The sequence below is a fragment of the Cherax quadricarinatus genome, chromosome 23 (genome assembly GCF_038502225.1).
Source record: "Cherax quadricarinatus isolate ZL_2023a chromosome 23, ASM3850222v1, whole genome shotgun sequence".
Lineage (NCBI taxonomy): Eukaryota > Metazoa > Arthropoda > Malacostraca > Decapoda > Parastacidae > Cherax > Cherax quadricarinatus.
This window is the reverse complement of record NC_091314.1, coordinates 22,597,043-22,620,052: the sequence shown is the minus strand read 5'-3', so window position 1 is coordinate 22,620,052 and position 23,010 is coordinate 22,597,043.

Here is a 23,010-nt window from a genome sequence, read left to right as displayed (position 1 = left end):
ACCTAATAACAGTTTATTCATCTAGAGAGTGGAAAATGTTAACACACACATACACAAGATTTCAGACATCTTTATAACAATGCCATTCCCAGAGGAGGTTTGCTAAGACATTTAAGTGACTGAATGTTTAGATAATAAAATATAATGTTCTAGTCTATGGCCCTAACTGTTCACACACTGTATATTTCATGTCATTTGACATCACATAAACTGTCCTACCGAAGATACATAAGGTATATCTTCGGCAGTCTTTAGTGTACTACTCTTATTATTTTCTTTATAGACATCGTTTATTTGTTACATTCCATTAGGCAACGAATCCGCTTGCTCTTACCTGTACCACTCTACTTTCTTCAAACTTTTGTTAATTTCCTTTCTAACAATGGGTTTTTAGGTTTCGGTTTGAGAAACCATAATTACGCACACATTTTAATGTTAGTTTAGTTAGCCAAGTCTTTGACTTTCTCGTGCCCCAGGAGGTCTATGCGAGAGGAAATGGAACAAACGTTTAACTTTCATCCCTCAAATATAGTAAAGTTGATGGAATTAATAATTGTGGACGCAATTCGAGGCCGCGTTGGCAGATATAATTTGATAAATGAATTTCAGCACGATTTTACATAGGCATTTTTACCTTACAAATTTACTTACCTTCACTAATGCATTTCAGGTGGTAGACCAATGATAAAAAATTACGATAGCGTAAGTGATCTTCAGCAAGACTGATGGAGAAACAGCGGCACACGATATAGGAAAAATTATTTCCTTGGTCGAAGCATGGTTGACCGACAGTCAACTGAGCTTACATAAATGGTGAGAAATCAGGATCAGAATGGGAGCCAGTAACAAATGGTGTGCCAGAGGGGTCAGGATTAGGATTTTTGTTATTCACAATCTACACAAACGTCATAGATGAGGGAATAATTGGAGAAATGATCAAGTTTGCCGTCAAATAACTAGAAAGCTACAAGATGACCAAGGTAGGTAGATGTGGTCGAAGAAGTGGCAGATGTAGCTCAATGCGGACAAATGTAAAGCTTTAGTCCTAGGAAAAGTAAATAGCTAAATGATGTTCGTCTTGGTCAAATTGAATGCGTGAAAGATTTAGTAGTTCTAGTTAGCAGAAATTGAATCCAAACGCAAAAGTGCATAAGTGTTTGCAATAAAGCTAATAGAACTCTTGGCTTCATCTCAAGAAGTATAAATGACAGAATTCCTAAAGTTACACTCCAGTGTTATATATATTTGGTAAAGCCTCATTTAGTCTCCATATTACATAACAGACATAAAGGCGCTGGAAAATATAAAATAAAGATGAAGTTAATTATAAGTATTAGAAACCTTTGCTATGAAGACAGGCTGAAGGCACTGAATTTGCTTTCACTCAAAGACGTAATACAGCACCAGGGAAATAAGGGACAATTAGGTTTAAGACTTAAGGAAGGGGAAAGTAGCTCCAATTCCTTGGAGCAAGAGCCCTTGTCCAGCATCCAGGAACATCCCTTGAAGTGCAGTCCTCCACAATTAACCTAATTTGAAGCGAGAGGTTCAGAGAAGCAAAGAGAATCGAGCAGCATGAAAAAAAAAAAAATAAAAAACTCCCCAACAAAGTTTCTGCAGTCCTCGCGGGATTAATTCCTTCCCTTCCACCTCCTCCCTGGGAGGCCAGGTAGCCCCCAGGCAGTCCTAAGTTATGCGAGGAAAATAATGAGGATTTGACACCAGTCTGAGAACGCGCCAAGATTCACAAGGTTCGGACCTAACAATGGAGAAAATTTGACACACGAACCCCTGTTGCCTGACATGACAGGTTCTTAGGTATTGGTAGTAATAGTAATGATAGTAGTAGTATTAGTAGTAGTAGTATTCGTAATAGTAGTTGTAGTAGTACTAGCAATAATAGCAGTAGTAACAGTAGTACCAACAGTAGTAATAGTACTAGCACAATAACAGTAGTAGTAGTAGGTATTAATAAGATTAGTAATGACTTTAGTGGTAATAATAGTTGCAATAGTAATAACAGTAACATTATTAGTAGTATTAGAAGCATTATTAGTAACATTATTAGAAGCATTATTAGTAGCATTATTAATATAACTATTAATACTGGGTTTAGGCCTTTATCACAATGCAACCATTCTTTCATTTTTTTACAATAGTAACCTATCTATATCCCGTGGAAAAGTTATATACTGTGTGAATTTTTGTGGCATTAGGTTAAGTTTGGTTATTTTAAGTAGAGTTAAGTTTGGTTGGGCTAGATATTGGGCTTAGATATGGTCATTTTTCATTACTGAGTCAATACAAAACAGACTAAAGAACGGCTACTTGGAATTTGCACAAAATAAAACTATCTTCTTTGCAAAAGCTACTTTACATAGCACATTTTAAATTAAAAAGAAAACATTCCTAGAATCAAGTTTGATCTAAAAAGGGGGGAAACAGCACTAATTTCTTAAATAAACAAACCTTCGCCAACGTCAAGATACTACTTCCCTTGCAGGTCCTTCGGTATAGAGGACAAATAAAATAAAATTGGATAGTAGGCACCTGCACAGCCCAATAATAAATAAAAACCTTCTGCTGTGTAGAATATACCAGCCTTGATAGTTTAAAGCAGATAACACATTCTCCAGTTATTGCATGGAAACCTTCAAAAGGGATGCTTGGATGGTGGTGAAAGGCTCCTGATCAAAGAAATCGAATCATATTTTCTTGTTTGAAATCAGTACCTCCTAATGACCAGACGCTTTCTCATGATTTATAATAAACTAAGTTAAGTAAGAGTATAAAGTTTGCGTCGTCTTAAGAACTTTATGGGCTGCGACGGCATTTGCAGTGTGAGCACTGCTTCCAGAAGTTTGGTGAAGATTTTGATAAAATATGGGCGGGTAATGGAGAGAAAAGCTTCCTCCAATAAAGAAACGGAAACAAAGTGTCCCCTATTAGGTCAGGTGGACCCCCCTGCCTAAACTCCGGCAGTGCCAGCCGCCACCCATATCCCTCCTTTAACATAGTTAACGACAGGGTTATCAGAGATGATGTATGGTTCCCCAACCAATTGTCAGGCGGGGTATGTACATTGTACAATGTGGACGAGCGTCCCGGGAAGAAAACAGGGAAAATGTTGGTAATGCTGAAGACAGTGTCCGCAGCTGCAGGGGCAGAGCGAGGTGGCCGCACCCAGGGATCGTTGGCGCAGAAGTTTGCAAACAAAACTAGTCTAAAGAACTTACCGTTCTTGTCAATGGTCATTGTTACATGTCGCGATCATGTCAATAATCAGTCTTATTTACTTACTCATTACAAATATCCCAAGGTAAACAACATCTACGGTTATCTAGGCATGCACCGCATGCTACTGACTTTTTGTGCCTATCAATATTTTATTATATGTAAATTACATTACCTATATAGTACAGAAAAGAAAAATTATTTGTATTGGTCCGTAAGCTTAATTAAAGTACGAAGTCACTAAGGCTGTTGGACAGTAATTTCAAAGTTTGTCTTCGTAATTTCACTCCTCTAAAACAATTCCCATTGTCACTTCTAAACAAAATTTCAAACTATTCAAGGGTAATAGTCAAATTGCGTCTACATCACATAAATAATGAACATATTTACAACGTTGAAAACTCGTCTAAGAAAACATACTTCTACCCACTGGTTTCCATATTTTTGTCTTGGCTTCCCACTATAAGAGTTCTCTGTGTTTTCTTTTAAATGTATTGTGCTGGGTCTTTTATGAAATCACTCGCAATCACTAAAAAATTAAGACAAAACAAAGAGGCACCACCAGCTGGACGTTGCTCAAAAATGGCTGCCAGATGATGAGCGTTCATCAATCAAGAATTTCTGATTATTTGACTAATTTCATTAAGTAATTTGTTATATTTCATTTACTGGATTCATATTCACAGTAAAACAACTTGAAGCCAACCTGACGACTCTGAAACTGATTTTATGGAATTTGACCAGCAATTTAACCCTTAAAAGAATGCTTGTGGTTGGTTGGTTTATTGGGTGTAAATCCTATACATTGAGTTATTAAAGATGCATGTAATCTGTTCACCAACACTCAAGAATACTTTAATCCCTAAAATGAGAAATTAAGCACTCAGCATAAATGCAGACATAATATGTCTGCATTTATGCTGAGGTATATAATATACCTCTTGGTGTATGTATTGCAAGTGTCTTCCGTTTTGTTTTTGTTAATATTCACTTATTTCCACTCTTTTATTTTTGGTTCTTCGTATATTGATATCATTATCATTATTTTACATCAAAGACTCAAGCACCGATCGAGAAATTGTTGTTTTTGTTTTTGTTGATGCTGTTGTTGTTGTTGTTGTTTGTTGCTGTTGCTTTTGTTGTTGTTATGGTCACTATTGTTGCTGTCATTGCTGCTGACATTAGTATTTTTTTTGTCTTAATATTGTCACTTCTGCCTTTATTACTCTTGCTGTTACTGTTATTGCATACTGTTGTTGTTGCTGTTGTTGTTGATATTCCGGGGAAGTGCTAAAACCACAAGGGTTATACGGCTCTTTAGAAATGGGATGAGTGTGATCAAGTACCTTTCACAAGCATCAATTAATGGTATATGCTGAAATGTACATACCTCTCCATACAACACAACCATAGGGGAAACTTGAATGATAGTTCTAGGCTTTTCCTTGTTGCAGTCAAAACTTTTCAAGAGGTTGCAAAAGTCGGAAGGAATGGAGATCAGCCCAGGTACGGCGTTTATGGGCTGATCTCTACTCCTTTCCACTATTGCATGCTCTTGAAATGGAGTTGGCAGCAACATGAAAGGTCTAGAGCTGTCATTCTGCTTCCCCATATGGTTGTTTTGCATCTGTTATTGGTTGTTTGTGGTTATTGCATCATATATCTCCATGTATAGTCACCTAAATCTATATACCTCATCATGTAGTCACTGAAATCTACATACCTCTCCATGTACCTGGAGTTTACCTGGAGAGGGCTTCGGGGGTCAACGCCTCCTGCGGCCCGGTCTGAGACCAGGCCTCATGGTGGATCAGGGTCTGATCAACCAGGCTATTACTGCTGGTCGCACGCAAGCTGACGTACGAACCACAGCCCGGTTGGTCAGGTACTGACTTTAGGTGCCTGTCCAGTGCCTTCTTGAAGACAGCCAGGGGTCTATTGGTAATCCCCCTTATGTATGCTGGGAGGCAACTGAACAGTCTTGGGCCCCGGACACTTACTGTGTTGTCTCTCAGTGTACTCGTGGTGCCCCTGCTTTTCATCGGGGGAATGTTGCATCTCCTGCCGAGTCATAGGGAGTGATTTTCGTGTGCAGGTTTGGTACCAATCCCTCCAGGACCTTCCAAGTGTATATTATCATGTATCTCTCTCCATAAATGCTCTCAACTCATTAAGTATAAATTGTGGCATGCTTGTGTCAGAAGCCAGGCACAGGTATTGTGAAAAATACTGTATATATTTTCCAGAAATACAGTGGTTATATGTAAATAGATGGCCATACTGTATTTAAAAGAAGTATGTTATCGAAAATGGGAAACCCGGCGCCTGCGCAGAGGTGACTCGTCATTGTTTGTTTTGAACTGAGAGTAACAGACATTTGTTAATAATGTGAAGAATTTTCGTGCTCTAGAGGTAAAATTGGGTTGACACCTCTCAAATAGGAGGCGAAATTGTTGGATGTGCATTCCTGCATAATTTGAGTATCAGGCGACTGGACAAGACAGCTCCAGGAACCTCAGATAAATCTGTTTGTTTAATTCTGGCCAGTATTTTCATAAATTTAGACAGTGAGGTTTTCTGAGTATGATACACCTTAATCTCCAGTCAAATTGGTGAGTAATATTAAGATATTCTCTTTATGTTATGTATATTTGTATATATATAATCATTTATTATTTTTAATATAGTCCACAATTTTATATATTTACCAGCATTCCTGGTGATGTATTTTTCATTTGCAATTAATAGGTCCAGAGCAACTTGTGGATATGACAGTTGTAGGTATCGAAGGGGGACATTTTTTGCAACCTAGGTGTCCCAAATTCCTACTTGTCTAACTGATAAATAATAATTATCTTTGTTCATTTACTGTTAAGTACATAATGATACATTCAGATAAATGCAATTTTCCACATTTAATTTGCCAGTTGGTCCTTCTTGAACCGGAGGTAATTAGTGAAGTCATTAATTAGTTAATTACTTAATAATTATATGTGAAATGACAGAAGGAGGTGGATGTTAAATTCACAAATTTACTTAATGTGTAGCTAATTATATTAATGTGCATAATATTAATTTTGCTATGCCAAATTCAGGCAAGGATTTATATTAATTTGTATAATACTAATTTGATAAGACAATTCTGGCCAAGATTTATATCAGTGTATGTGTAATTGATAAGCCAAGTGTTGCTAATTGTGGAAAATACTGTATATATTTTCCAGAAATACAGTAGTTATATGCAAATAGATGGCCATACTGTATTTAATAATATTTATGTCATAAAAAATGGGAAATTTTCTGCACCTGCGCAGAAGGACACTCGCCATCTTGTTTGAATTGGACACTAATGGTAGTGTATAATGGGAAGAACTTTTCATGGTCTAGAGGTTAAAATTGGGTTGACACCTCTCAAATAGGAGGCGAAATTGTTGGATGTGCATTCCTGCATAACTTGAGATATCAGGATACTGGACAAGACAGCTCCAGGAACCTCAGATAAGTCTGTTATGTTTAACTCTGGCCAGTGTTATTTTCATAGATAGACAGTGAGGTTTTCTGAGTATGATACACATTAATCTCCAGTCAAATTGGTGAGTGTTATGATTAAGATATATTCTCCTTCTGTTGTATAAATGTATATATATATATATATATATATATATATATATATATATATATATATATATATATATATATATATATATATAAGTAGTACTGGAGGCGGCTCAGTGGCTTCTCAAAGGATGCCGCCTTTTCACACCTAGGTGTTACTTCCGGTCTAGGGTTTCTTCTGAGCGCTGTAACAAAGGGTGCCGGCTTTTCACAGCTATGTGCTAATGACCTTTTTTTTCACACCTATATGCTAATGACCTTGACCCCCGCGCCCCCCCCCCCGCGCCCCCCGCGCCCCCCGCGCCCCCCCCGCGCCCCCCACGCGCCCCCACGCGTCCCCACGCGCCCCCACGCGCCCCCACGCGCCCCCCACCCGCGCCCCCATGCGCCCCCACCCGCGACCCCCGCGCCCCCACCCGCGCCCCCCGCCCGTCGCGCCGACCCACCGGCCCCGCCGTGCCCTCGCGCCCCGCCCGCGCCCCTCGCGCCCCGCCTGTGCCTTCTGCTGCGCCTTCTGCAGCGTCGTCCGGATCGCCCCCGCGCCCCGAATTTTTTTCCGATTTTTTTTTGAATTTCTTGTGCTCTCCTCAGATCAAATTTTTGAGGTTCCCCCCTCCCACTTTCACCCCCAATTTTTCTCGATAATACCAAGACTCCATCTCCATGGATCAAGTTTTCTCGATAATACCAAGACTCCATCTCCTCGGATCAAGTTTTTTGGATTCCCCCCTATGGGGTTTCGAAATTCTTATGATCTCCTTGGATCAAGTTTTTTTTTTCTCGATAATACAAAGACTCCATCTCCTTGGATCGAGTTTTTTTGGATTCCCCCCTCTGGGGGTAAGCATTCAAATGAACTCCTCCTATGGGGGCATGGTGCTCTCTCTTACTACAGGTTTAAACAAGTGTGACGTCGTATTCCTCTCATTAAGTTAAATGAACTAAAAAGTGTGTTTACTCGGCGGTCAGTGACGTCACGTGATGACCTCACACATACAAGCTGAATCTTGTCGACTTCCCCCTATGTCAGTGACGTCACGCGATGGCCGCACACACCTCACTTTACTTTGACACCTTCAAAACACTCTCATAAATCATTTGAATACTCACAAAAATACCTTTGAACATTTTCAAACAACACTGAAACACTTCCAAAATATCATTTTGAATACTCCCAAATAAGATTTGACAGCTCTAATTTATCTGCACTTACACATTTCATTAAATTACAACTCATCCCCACAAACTCCTCCCTCAGTCTCCAGACTTCACAACATTATCACAAAAACTAACTCAAACACTTTACTTTGATCATCACCAAAAAAACACCATCAATTACCTTTAAATACTTCAAAAAACATCATTCGAACACCCCCAAATCACCTCTGAATACTCCCAGAACACCTTCATAAGTACTCCTGCACATCATTTGAACACCTTCAAAAACACCTTTGAACATTTCCAAACAACACTGAAACACTTCCAAAACACCATTTGAGTACTCCCAAATACACCACTGAATACTACTAAAACACCACTGAATACACTCAAAACACCACCAAAATCACCATAAACTAAGATCAACACCCACATCCCACAACACCCACATCCCACAACACCCACAACCCACAACACCCACATCACCCACATCACCCACACCCCACAATTTTTTCTCGTTTTAACTAATTTCATCAGAAAAAGTCACAACAACAACCCACAACTTATAACCACTTTTTCGGTATCTCTAGTTCGACAACAACACCCACAACCCACAACACCCACAACACCCACACCCCACAATTTTTTCTCGATTTAACTAATTTCATCAGAAAAAGGCACAACAACAACCCACTTATAACATCTTTTTCGGTATCTCTAGTTCGACAACAACACCCACATCCCACAACACCCACAACCCACATCACCCACACCCCACAACACACACAACCCACATCACCCACACCCCACAATTTTTTTCTCGTTTTAACTAATTTCATCAGAAAGTCACAACAACAACACACTTATAACGTCTTTTCGGTATCTCTAGTTCGACAACAACACCCACAAACCCACAACACCCACACCCCACAATATTTTTCTCGTTTTAACTAATTTCATCAGAAAGTCACAACAACAACAACCCACAACTTATAATCACACCTTTGAATAACCTCAAAACACCATTTGAGTACTCCCAAATACACCACTGAATACTACTAAAACACCCCTGAATACACTCAAAACACCACCAAAATCACCATAAACTAAGATCAACACCCACATCCCACAACACCCACAACCCACAACACCCACATCCCACATTATTTTTCTCGTTTTAACTAATTTCATCAGAAAAAGTCACAACAACAACCCACAACTTATAACCACTTTTCAGCATCTCTAGTTCGACAAACAACACCCACATCCCTCAACAATTACCAATATATTCACATTTCCCCCCCCCCTTCTTTTTACTCAATCTTAAATGTAATACACATTCCTCTTTACATTACTAAAATTCTAATAAAATCCTCTCCATACCCATGTCCTTGTATCCACATAAATTGATATTATACTCGTATCAACTAATCTCACTACCCAACTATTGCGACATGTTTCAACACCCTCCATTCTTTTCCAATATATCATAACTTTTCAATTCTATAATTTCTTTTTAAAATATTCACACATTACCTTTATTTTCAGTAAAATCTCCCCATATTTCATTAAATTTCTAATACAACCCTCCCCATACCCCTCTCCATCTCACCCGCATTTCTTCACATCCACTCACCCATCTCCCAACACACCTCTTCTGAACACACACACAAAAATCACATTTTCACATCCACAAATGCATCTCATCACCCATCTCAAATTCCACTAAAATCACCGTAACCAAGATATTCACAAAACTCTATGACCACCTAACACACACACACACACACACACACACACACACACACACACACACACATAACCTAACCTAACCTAACCTAACCTAGCCTAGCCTAGCCTAACCTAACCTAACCTAACCTAACCTAACCTAACCTATCTTAACCTAACCTAACCTAACCTAACCTATCTTAACCTAACCTAACCTAACCTAACCAAACCCAACCCAACCCAACCCAACCGAACCGAACCGAACCCAACCCAACCCAACCTAACCTAACCTAACCTATCTTAACCTAACCAAACCCAACCCAACCCAACCCAACCCAACCCAACCCAACCCAACCTAACCTAACCTAACCTAGCCTGGCGTAACCTAACCTAACCTAACCTAACCTAACCTAACCTAACCTAACCTAACCGAACCTATCCTAACCTAACCTAACCTAACCTAACCTAACCTAACCTAACCTAACCTAACCTAACCTAACCTAACCTAACCTAACTCAAATAAACTAAAAATCAATGTAACCAAGATATTCACAAAATTCTATAACCACCTAACACACACACACACACACACACACACACACACACACACCTAACCTAACCTAACCTAACCTAACCTAACCGAACCTAGCCTAACCTAACCTAACCTAAGCTAACCTATCCTAACCTAGCCTAGCCTAACCTAACCTAACCTAACCAAACCGAACCGAACATAACCTAACCTAACCTAACCTAACCTATCCTAACCTAACCTAACCTAACCTAACCTAACCTAACCTTAACCTAACCTATCCTAACCTTAACCTAACCTATCCTAACCTATCCTAACCTAACCTAACCTAACCTAACCTATCCTATCCATCCTAATCTAACCTAACGTAACCTAACCTAACCTAGCCTATCTTTACCTAACCTAACCTAACCGAACCGAACCTAACCTATCCTAACCTAGCCTAGCCTAACCTAACCTAACCAAACCGAACCGAACATAACATAACATAACATAACATAACATAACATAACATAACATAACATAACATAACATAACATAACATAACCTAACCTTAACCTAACCTATCCTAACCTTAACCTAACCTATCCTAACCTAACCTAACCTATCCTATCCTAACATATCCTAACATATCCTAACCTATCCTAACCTAACCTATCTTAACCTAACCTAACCTAACCTATCCTAACCTAACCTAACCTAACCTAACCTAACTTAACCTAACCGAACCTAACCTAGCCTATCTTTACCTAACCTAACCTAACCTAACCGAACCTAACCTATCCTAACCTAGCCTAGCCTAACCTAACCTAACCTAACCAAACCGAACCGAACATAACCTAACCTAACCTAACCTAACCTATCCTAACCTTAACCTAACCTATCCTAACCTATCCTAACCTAGCCTAACCTATCCTAACCTATCCTAACCTAACCTAACCTAACCTATCCTAACCTATCCTAACCTAACCTAACCTAACTTATCCTAACCTAACCTAACCTAACCTAACCTAACCTATCCTAACCTAACCTAACCTAACCTAACTTAACCTAACTTAACCTAACCTATCCTAACCTTTCCTAACCTAGCCTAACCTTTCCTAACCTAGCCTAACCTATCCTAACCTAACCTAACCTAACCTAGCCTAACCTAACCGAACCCAACCTAACCTAACCTAACTTATCCTAACTTAACATAACCTAACCTAACCTAACCTAACTTATCCTAACCTAACCTAACCTAACTTAACCTAACCTAACCTTACCTAACCTAACCTAACTTATCCTAACCTAACCTAACCTAACCTAACCTAACCTAACCTAACCTAACTCAAATCCACTAAAATCACTGTAACCAAGATATTCACAAAACTGTATGACCACCTAACACACACACACACACACACACACACACACACACACACACACACACACACACACACACATGGAACACTTCCAAAATACATTAGAGTACTCCAGAATTACTTTGAACGACTCCATTTTTGGATATTTCCAAATTAGCTTTGAAAACTTTATCTTAAAATCGTACATTATTTTCTTGTTGGTAAACACACTCAATGGTAGAAATATTTACTCGATTTCCGAACAGAAACACATTCCTCGCTCTGAGAGACTCCTTGAGCTTATATGGGTCACCCCAAAGTATTGCGTCATGATTTTTGTAGACCACCAGGCTCTGGTGGCCTGGTGGTTAACGCTCTCGCTTCACACGGTGAGGGCCTGGGTTCGATTCCCAGCCAGAGTAGAAACATTGGACGTGTTTCTTTCCACCTGTTGTCTATGTTCCCCATCAGTAAAATGGGTACTTGGGTGTTAGTCGACTGGTGTGGGTCGCATCCTGGGACACTGACCTAAGGAGGCCTGGTCACAGACCGGGCCGCGGGGGCGTTGACCCCCGGAACTCACTCCAGGTAAACCCCTTCCCCCTCCGACGACACCATGTAATGCGGATCACACCCAAGGTAGATTTAAGATAATCATCTACACACACACACACACATCACTTTACTTTGAACACCCTCTGCACATCATTTGAACACCTTCAAAAAAAAAACACCATCAAACACCTCCGAATACTCCCAAATCACTACTGATTACTACCAAATCACCGTCAAAATCACCAGAAACTAAGTTTAACATCACTATCCAACATCCTTTTTATAGAAATCCCCTCAAATCACTATAACCAAGAACTCCCTCCCCATTTGACGCATAAAAAAAAAGCATGAACACAAACCTAATACGCAAACACTTAGTACATGATCACCATCAACTGAAAACATATCTTGTACACACACATAATCTAAGACAACCACCAACTACAATCACCCATGTTCACTTACCTCAAAAATCACTAATATCACAGAAAACACTCATTTTTATAAACATTTCACACAAAAAAAAATCATATTTGAGAATATCTAAGCGCACTCACCTCACTACCACCAACACACGATGTCACACCTCACACGTCCGACGAGCTCACCTCCAGTGACGTCACACTCCCATTGTGTTACTTGGTGGTTGGTAACATCACACCCAACCCACCTTGTTTCAACCTGTTGTACCCTACCTAACTTAACCTAACCTATCCTAACTTAACCTAGCCTAACCTTACCTAACCTAACCTAACCGAACCTATCCTAACCTAGCCTAACCTAACCTAACCTAACCTAACCAAACCTATCCTAACCCAACCTAACCTAACCTAACCTAACCTAACCTAACCTAACCTAACCGAACCTAACCTAACCTAACCTAACCTAACCTAACCTAACCTAACCTAACTCAAATACACTAAAATCACTGTAACCATGATATTCACAAAACTCTATGACCACCTAACACACACACACACACACACACACACAGTAAACGAGATGATGGAATATGTGGCAACAAAGTGCAAGGAGGCAGAGGAAAGTTTTGTTCCCAAGGGAAACAGAAATAATAGGAAGACCAAAACGAGTCCTTGGTTTACCCGAAGGTGTAGGGAGGCAAAAACTAAGTGCAACAGAGAATGGAAAAGGTACAGGAGGCATAGGACCCAGGAAAACAAGGAGATTAGTAGAAGAGCCAGAAACGAGTATGCACAGATAAGGAGGGAGGCCCAGCGACAGTATGAAAACGACATAGCATCGAAAGTCAAATCTGACCCGAAACTGTTGTATAGCCACATTAGGGGGAAGACAACAGTCAAGGACCAGGTGATAAGGCTGAGGAAAGAAGGTGGAGAACTCACAAGAAACGATTAAGAGGTATGTGAGGAGCTCAACACGAGATTTAAGGAAGTATTTACAGTAGAGACAGGAAGGACTCTGGGGGGACAGACCAGATGAGGACACCAGCAAGGAATACACCAACAAGTGTTGGACGACATACATACAGATGAGGAGGAGGTGAAGAAACTGCTAAGGGACATCGATACCTCAAAGGCAATGGGACCGGACAACATCTCCCCGTGGGTCCTTAGAGAGGGAGCAGATATGTTGTGCGTGCCACTTGCCACAATCTTCAACACATCCCTGGAAACTGGGCAACTACCTGAGGTATGGAAGACGGCAAATGTAGTTCCCATTTTTAAAAAAGGAGACAGAAAAGAGGCACTAAACTATAGACCTGTGTCATTGACGTGTATAGTATGCAAAATTATGGAGAAGATTGTCAGGAGGAGAGTGGTGGAGCACCTGGAACGGAACAGGAGTATAAATGCCAACCAGCACGGATTCACGGAAGGCAAATCCTGTGTCACAAACCTTCTGGAGTTTTATGATAAAATAACAGAAGTAAGACAAGAGAGAGAGGGGTGGGTTGATTGCATCTTCTTGGACTGCAAGAAGGCCTTTGACACAGTTCCTCACAAGAGATTAGTGCAGAAGCTAGAGCATCAGGCGCATATAACAGGAAGGGCACTGCAATGGATCAGAGAATACCTGACAGGGAGGCAACAACGAGTCATGGTACGTAATGATGTATCACAGTGGGCACCTGTGACGAGCGGGGTCCCACAGGGGTCGGTCCTAGGACCAGTGCTATTTTTGGTATATGTGAACGACATGACGGAAGGGTTGGATTCAGAAGTGTCCCTGTTTGCAGATGATGTGAAGTTAATGAGGAGAATTAAATCTGATGAAGACCAGGCAGGACTTCAAAGAGACCTGGACAGACTGGACACCTGGTCCAGCAAATGGCTTCTCGAATTTAATCCTGCCAAATGCAAAGTCATGAAGATAGGGGAAGGGTACAGAAGACCACAGACAGAGTATAGGCTAGGTGGCCAAAGACTGCAAACCTCACTCAAGGAGAAAGATCTTGGGGTGAGTATAACACCGAGCATGTCTCCGGAAGCACACATCAATCAGATAACTGTTGCAGCATATGGGCGCCTGGCAAACCTGAGAACAGCATTCCGATACCTTAGTAAGGAATCATTCAAGACACTGTACACCGTGTATGTCAGGCCCATACTGGAGTATGCAGCACCTGTTTGGAACCCGCACTTGATAAAGCACGTCAAGAAACTAGAGAAAGTACAAAGGTTTGCGACAAGGTTAGTTCCAGAGCTAAGGGGAATGTCCTATGAAGAAAGATTAAGGGAAATCGGCCTGACGACACTGGAGGACAGGAGGGTCAGGGGAGACATGATAACGACATATAAAATACTGCGTGGAATAGACAAGGTGGACAAAGACAGGATGTTCCAGGGAGGGGACACAGAAACAAGAGGCCACAATTGGAAGTTGAAGACACAAATGAGTCAGAGAGATAGTAGGAAGTATTTCTTCAGTCATAGAGTTATAAGGCAGTGGAATAGCCTAGAAAATGACGTAGTGGAGGCAGGAACCATACACAGTTTTAAGACGAGGTTTGATAAAGCTCATGGAGCGGGGAGAGGGAGGGCCCAGTAGCAACCGGTGAAGAGGCGGGGCCAGGAGCTAGGACTCGACCCCTGCAACCACAAATAGGTGAGTACAAATAGGTGAGTACACACACCTCACTTTACTTTGAATACCTTCAAAACACTCTCATACATCATTTGAGACCACCTTTTCTCAATATCTCTCATCCACAACCTTTATCATCTCACTACAGAACAACCCCAAGATTACTTCGAACACTCTCATAAATCATTTGAATACATAAACACCTTCGAACATTTCCAAACAACACTGAAGCACTTCCAAAATATCATTTTGATTACTCCCAAATAAGATTTATCATCTCTAATTTATTTACACTTACACATTTCATTAACTGAAATTACAACACATCCACCATACTACTCCCTCAGTCTCCAGACTTTACAACATTAACACAAAAACTAACTCAGACACTTATGACATGAGACATTACCATATCTAACACACTGACTAACTTTGAACCAACTCTGATCACCACTGATCTTCAAAAAAATACTCTGCACATCATTTGAACACCTTCAAAAAACACCATCAAACACCTCCGAATACTCCCAAAACACTACTGATTACTACCAAATCACCGTCAAAATCACGATCACCATTTCCAAATCACCCACATCTTATACATTTCATTCACAAATTTAAGACATGAGACATACACACCAAATCTAAGACATTTCATACCGCATTTATGTTGCATATCACATTTCCTCATCCACATCATCCCTAAAACATCCTTCCTTATTCATTCCGTATATCTCCTAGAGTTGTTTTAACCCCGACGGGCCCATCACGACGTAGGAGCCAGAGCAACCATCACCACTCCAACACCACCTACTACACTCTGGCTCCTAATGTCATGATGGGCCCGTCGGGGTTAAAACAGCTCTAGGAGATATACGGAATGAATAAGGAAGGATGTTTTAGGGATGATGTGGATGAGGAAATGTGATATGCAGCATAAATGCGGTATGAAATGTCTTAGATTTGGTGTGTATGTCTCATGTCTTAAATTTGCGAATGAAATGTATAAGATGTGGGTGATGTGGAAATGGTGATCGTGATTTTGACGGTGATTTGGTAGTAATCAGTAGTGTTTTGGGAGTATTCGGAGGTGTTTGATGGTGTTTTTTGAAGGTGTTCAAATGATGTGCAGAGTATTTTTTGAAGAAGATCAGTGGTGATCAGAGTTGGTTCAAAGTTAGACAGTGTGTTAGATATGGTAATGTCTCATGACATAAGTGTCTGAGTTAGTTTTTGTGTTAATGTTGTAAAGTCTGGAGACTGAGGGAGTAGTATGGTGGATGTGTTGTAATTTCAGTTAATGAAATGTGTAAGTGTAGATAAATTAGAGATGATAAATCTTATTTGGGAGTAATCAAAATGATATTTTGGAAGTGTTTCAGTGTTGTTTGAAAATGTTCAAAGGTGTTTATGTGAGTATTCAAATGATTTATGAGAGTGTTCGAAGTAATCTTGGGGTTGTTCTGTAGTGAGATGATAAAGGTTGTGGATGAGAGATATTGAGAAAAGGTGGTCTCAAATGATGTATGAGAGTGTTTTGAAGGTGTTCAAAGTAAAGTGAGGTGTGTGTGTGTGTGTGCGCATGTGTGTGTGTGTGTGTGTGTGTGTGTGTGTGTGTGTGTGTGTGTGTATGTGTGTTAGGTGGTCATAGAGTTTTGTGAATATCATGGTTACAGTGATTTTAGTGTATTTGAGTTAGGTTAGGTTAGGTTAGGTTAGGTTAGGTTCGGTTAGGTTAGGTTAGGTTAGGTTGGGTTAGGATAGGTTCGGTTAGGTTAGGTTAGGTTAGGTTAGGCTAGGTTAGGATAGGTTCGGTTAGGTTAGGTTAGGTAAGGTTAGGTTAGGTTAGGTTAAGTTAGGATAGGTTAGGTTAAGTTAGGTAGGGTACAACAGGTTGAAACAAGGTGGGTTGGGTGTGATGTTACCAACCACCAAGTAACACAATGGGAGTGTGACGTCACTGGAGGTGAGCTCGTCGGACGTGTGAGGTGTGACATCGTGTGTTGGTGGTAGTGAGGTGAGTGCGCTTAGATATTGTCAAATATGATTTTTTTTGTGTGTGTGTGAAATGTTTATAAAAATGAGTGTTTTCTGTGATATTAGTGATTTTTGAGGTAAGTGAACATGGGTGATTGTAGTTGGTGGTTGTCTTAGATTGTGTGTGTGTACAAGATATGTTTTCAGTTGATGGTGATCATGTACTAAGTGTTTGCGTATTAGGTTTGTGTTCATGCTTTTTTTTTTATGCGTCAAATGGGGAGGGAGTTCTTGGTTATAGTGATTTGAGGGGATTTCTATAAAAAGGATGTTGGATAGTGATGTTAAACTTAGTTTCTGGTGATTTTGACGGTGATTTGGTAGTAATCAGTAGTGATTTGGGAGTATTCGGAGGTGTTTGATGGTGTTTTTTTTTTGAAGGTGTTCAAATGATGTGCAGAGGGTGTTCAAAGTAAAGTGATGTGTGTGTGTGTGTGTGTGTGTGTGTGTGTGTAGATGATTATCTTAAATCTACCTTGGGTGTGAACCGCATTACATGGTGTCGTCGGAGGGGGAAGGGGTGTACAAAAATCATGACGCAATACTTTGGGGTGACCCATATAAGCTCAAGGAGTCTCTCAGAGCGAGGAATGTGTTTCTGTTCGGAAATAGAGTAAATATTTCTACCATTGAGTGTGTTTACCAACAAGAAAATAATGTACGATTTTAAGATAAAGTTTTCAAAACTAATTTGGAAATATCCAAAAATGGAGTCGTTCAAAGTAATTCTGGAGTACTCTAATGTATTTTGGAAGTGTTCCACGTGTGTGTACTCACCTATTTGTGGTTGCAGGGGTCGAATCTTAGCTCCTGGCCCCTGGCTCCTGTGTGTGTGTGTGTGTGTGTGTGCGTGTGTGTGTGTGTGTGTGTGTGTGTGTGTGTGTGTGTGTGTGTGTGTGTGTGTGTGTGTGTGTGTGTGTGTGTTAGGTGGTCATACAGTTTTGTGAATCCTGGTTACAGTGATTTTAGTGGATTTGAGTTAGGTTAGGTTAGGTTAGGTTAGGATAAGTTAGGTTAGGTTAGGTAAGGTTAGAATTTTTGTTAGGTTAAGTTAGGTTAGGTTAGGTTAGGATAAGTTAGGTTAGGTTAGGTTAGGTTAAGTTAGGATAAGTTAGGTTAGGTTGGGTTCGGTTAGGTTAGGCTAGGTTAGGTTAGGTTAGGTTAGGATAGGTTAGGCTAGGTTAGGATAGGTTAGGCTAGATTAGGAAAGGTTAGGATAGGTTAGGTTAAGTTAGGTTAAGTTAGGTTAGGTTAGGTTAGGTTAGGATAAGTTAGGTTAGGTTAGGTTAGGTTAGGATAAGTTAGGTTAGGTTAGGTTAGGCTAGGTTAAGATAGGTTAGGTTAGGCTAGGCTAGGTTAGGATAGGTTAGGTTAGGTTAGGTTAGGTTAGGTAAAGATAGGTTAGGTTAGGTTCGGTTAGGTTAAGTTAAGTTAGGTTAGGTTAGGATAGGTTAGGTTAGGTTAAGATAGGTTAGGTTAGGATAAGTTAGGTTAGGTTAGGTTAGGATATGTTAGGATAGGTTAGGTTAGGTTAGGATAGGTTAGGATAGGTTAGGCTAGGTTAGGATAGGTTAGGATAGGTTAGGTTAAGGTTAGGATGGGTTAGGTTAAGGTTAGGTTAGGTTAGGTTATGTTATGTTATGTTATGTTATGTTATGTTATGTTATGTTATGTTATGTTATGTTATGTTATGTTATGTTATGTTCGGTTTGGTTAGGTTAGGCTAGGCTAGGTTAGGATAGATTAGGTTCGGTTAGGTTAGGTTAGGTTAGGTAAAGATAGGCTAGGTTAGGTTAGGTTAGGATGGATAGGATAGGTTAGGTTAGGTTAGGTTAGGTTAGGTTAGGATAGGTTAGGATAGGTTAGGATAGGTTAGGATAGGTAGGTTAAGGATAGGATAGGTTAGGTTAAGGTTAGGTTAGGTTAGGTTAGGTTAGGTTACGTTAGGATAGGATAGGTTAGGTTAGGTTAGGTTAGGTTAGGTTAGGTTAGGCTAGGTTAGGATAGGTTAGGTTAGGTTAGGTTAGGTTAGGTTAGGCTAGGTTCGGTTCGGTTAGGTTAGGTTAGGTTAGGTTAGGTTAGGTGTGTGTGTGTGTGTGTGTGTGTGTGTGTGTGTGTGTGTGTGTGTGTGTTAGGTGGTTATAGAATTTTGTGAATATCTTGGTTACATTGATTTTTAGTGAATTTGAGTTAGGTTAGGTTAGGTTAGGTTAGGTTAGGTTAGGTTAGGATAGGTTCGGTTAGGTTAGGTTAGGTTAGGTTAGGTTAGGCTAGGCTAGGTTAGTCTAGGTTCGGTTAGGTTAGGTTAGGTTAGGTTAGGTTAGGTTAGGTTAGGTTGGGTTGGGTTGGGTTGGGTTGGGTTGGGTTCGGTTCGGTTCGGTTTGGTTTGGTTTGGTTTGGTTAGGTTAGGTTAGGTTAGGTTAGGTTAGGTTAAGATAGGTTAGGTTAGGTTAGGTTAGGTTAGGTTAGGTTAGGTTAAGATAGGTTGGGTTAGGTACCGAAAAGACGTTATAAGTGTGTTGTTGTTGTGACTTTCTGATGAAATTAGTTAAAACGAGAAAAAAATTGTGGGGTGTGGGTGATGTGGGTTGTGTGTGTTGTGGGGTGTGGGTGATGTAGGTTGTGGGTGTTGTGGGATGTGGGTGTTGTGGGTGTTGTTGTCTAACTAGAGATACCGAAAAAGATGTTATAAGTGGGTTGTTGTTGTGACTTTTTCTGATGAAATTAGTTAAAACGAGAAAAAATTGTGGGGTGTGGGTGATGTGGGTGTTGTGGGTTGTGGGTGTTGTGGGATGTGGGTGTTGATCTTAGTTTATGGTGATTTTGGTGGTGTTTTGAGTGTATTCAGTGGTGTTTTAGTAGTATTCAGTGGTGTATTTGGGAGTACTCAAATGGTGTTTTGGAAGTGTTTCAGTGTTGTTTGGAAATGTTCAAAGGTGTTTTTGAAGGTGTTCAAATGATGTGCAGGAGTACTTATGAAGGTGTTCTGGGAGTATTCAGAGGTGATTTGGGGGTGTTCGAATGATGTTTTTTGAAGTATTTAAAGGTAATTGATGGTGTTTTTTTGGTGATGATCAAAGTAAAGTGTTTGAGTTAGTTTTTGTGATAATGTTGTGAAGTCTGGAGACTGAGGGAGGAGTTTGTGGGGATGAGTTGTAATTTAATGAAATGTGTAAGTGCAGATAAATTAGAGCTGTCAAATCTTATTTGGGAGTATTCAAAATGATATTTTGGAAGTGTTTCAGTGTTGTTTGAAAATGTTCAAAGGTATTTTTGTGAGTATTCAAATGATTTATGAGAGTGTTTCGAAGGTGTCAAAGTAAAGTGAGGTGTGTGCGGCCATCGCGTGACGTCACTGACATAGGGGGAAGTCGACAAGATTCAGCTTGTATGTGTGAGGTCATCACGTGACGTCACTGACCGCGGAGTAAACACACTTTTTAGTTCATTTAACTTAATGAGAGGAATACTGACGTCACACTTGTTTAAACCTGTAGTAAGAGAGAGCACCATGCCCCCATAGGAGGAGTTCATTTGAATGCTTACCCCCAGAGGGGGGAATCCAAAAAAACTCGATCCAAGGAGATGGAGTCTTTGTATTATCGAGAAAAAAAAAACTTGATCCAAGGAGATCATAAGAATTTCGAAACCCCATAGGGGGGAATCCAAAAAACTTGATCCGAGGAGATGGAGTCTTGGTATTATCGAGAAAACTTGATCCATGGAGATGGAGTCTTGGTATTATCGAGAAAAATTGGGGGTGAAAGTGGGAGGGGGGAACCTCAAAAATTTGATCCGAGGAGAGCACAAGAAATTCAAAAAAAAAATCAGAAAAAAATTCGGGGCGCGGGGGCGATCCGGACGACGCTGCAGAAGGCGCAGGCGGGGCGCGAGGGGCGCGGGCAGGGCGCGAGGGTGCGGCGGGGCTGGTGGGTCGGCGCGACGGGCGGGGGGGGCGCGGGTGGGGGCGCGGGTGGGGGCGCGGGTGGGGGCGCGGGTGGGGGCGCGGGGGGGGCGCGGGGGGGCTCGGGGGGAGGCGGGGGGGCGCGGGGGGGGCGGGGGGGGCGCGGGGGTCAAGGTCATTAGCACATTGGTGTGAAAAGGGTCATTAGCATATAGGTGTGAAAAAAAAGGTCATTAGCACATAGGTGTGAAAAGCCGGCACCCTTTGTTACAGCGCTCAGAAGAAACCCTAGACCGGAAGTAACACCTAGGTGTGAAAAGGCGGCATCCTTTGAGAAGCCACTGAGCCGCCTCCAGTACTACTTATATATATATATATATATATATATATATATATATATATATATATATATATATATATATATATATATATATATATATACATATACTTATATATATATATATATATATATATATATATATATATATATATATATATATATATATATATATATATATATATATATATATGTAATCATTTATTATTTTTAATATATAGTCCACAAATTTACATATTTAACAGAATTCCTGGTGATGTATCTTTTATTTATAATTAATAGGTCCAGAGCAACTTGTGGATATGACAGTGGTAGGTATCGAAGGGGGACATTTTTTGCGACCTAGGTGTCCCAAATTCCTACTTGTCTAACTGATAAATAATAATTATCTTTGTTCATTTACTGTTAAATACATAATGATACATTCAGATAAATGCAATTTTCCACATTTAATTTGCCAGTTGGTCCTTCTTGAACCGGAGGTAATTAGTGAAGTCATTAATTAGTTAATTACTTAATAATTATATGTGAAATGACAGAAGGAGATGGATGTTAAATTCACAAATTTACTTAATGTGTAGTGGATTATAATTATTACAATATTAATTTTGATAAGTCAAGTCTGGCTAAGTTTATATGAATTTGTATAATATTAATTTGATAAGACAATTTTGGCCAAGATTTATATCAATGTATGTGTAATTGATATATTAATGTGTATAATATTAATTTTGCTATGGCAAGGATTTATTAATTTGTATAATATTAATTTTGATAAGCCAAGTCTGGCTAAAGGTTTGTTTGTATTAATGTACATTTGAAGTTTATATTATTTTCTTACATGTAATTGCTAAGCTCAAGTAGCTAGGATTTATTCAAAGGTAAGTTGTATCAGTGTTGTAAGTTGTAATCAGTGTTATTAATAAAGTTGAATTTAATACATTGCATCATGGCTGAAAATGAGGAAATTAATATAGAAGACAAACATATGGAATATAGAGTAAAGAAAGCATCACTACAGGCTAGAAAAGTTCATGTAACCAAGGCATATAGTAAGTGCTTGGAATTAATGAATCAAGAAACTGTGAATACTGATGATTTAAACTTGTATTTAGATGCTTTAGAGAATAGATATGATTCATACAAATTATATTACAACAAATATGAAGGAGATTTATTAGTAAACTGTGTAGATGAGACTGAAGTAGATCTTATGATTAATCAGTATTGTGAATTAGAGGAAAAGATTCTTGTAAAAGTCAGGCCTTGAATAAATTAAAATGTGTAAACCAGGCAGTTAACCAGTCTGCTCCAACAAATAAGATGTCTTTGCCAAAACTCCCAGAATTATGTTTACCTGTATTTAATCCTGGAGAAAACTGGGAGGAGTTTTGGTCAATTTTTAAAGCAGCTGTGCATGATAGGAGTGACCTAGCCTGTGTAACTAAATTATTTTACCTCAAAGGACAGGTAAGAGGAGATGCTCACATACTCATACAAGCCT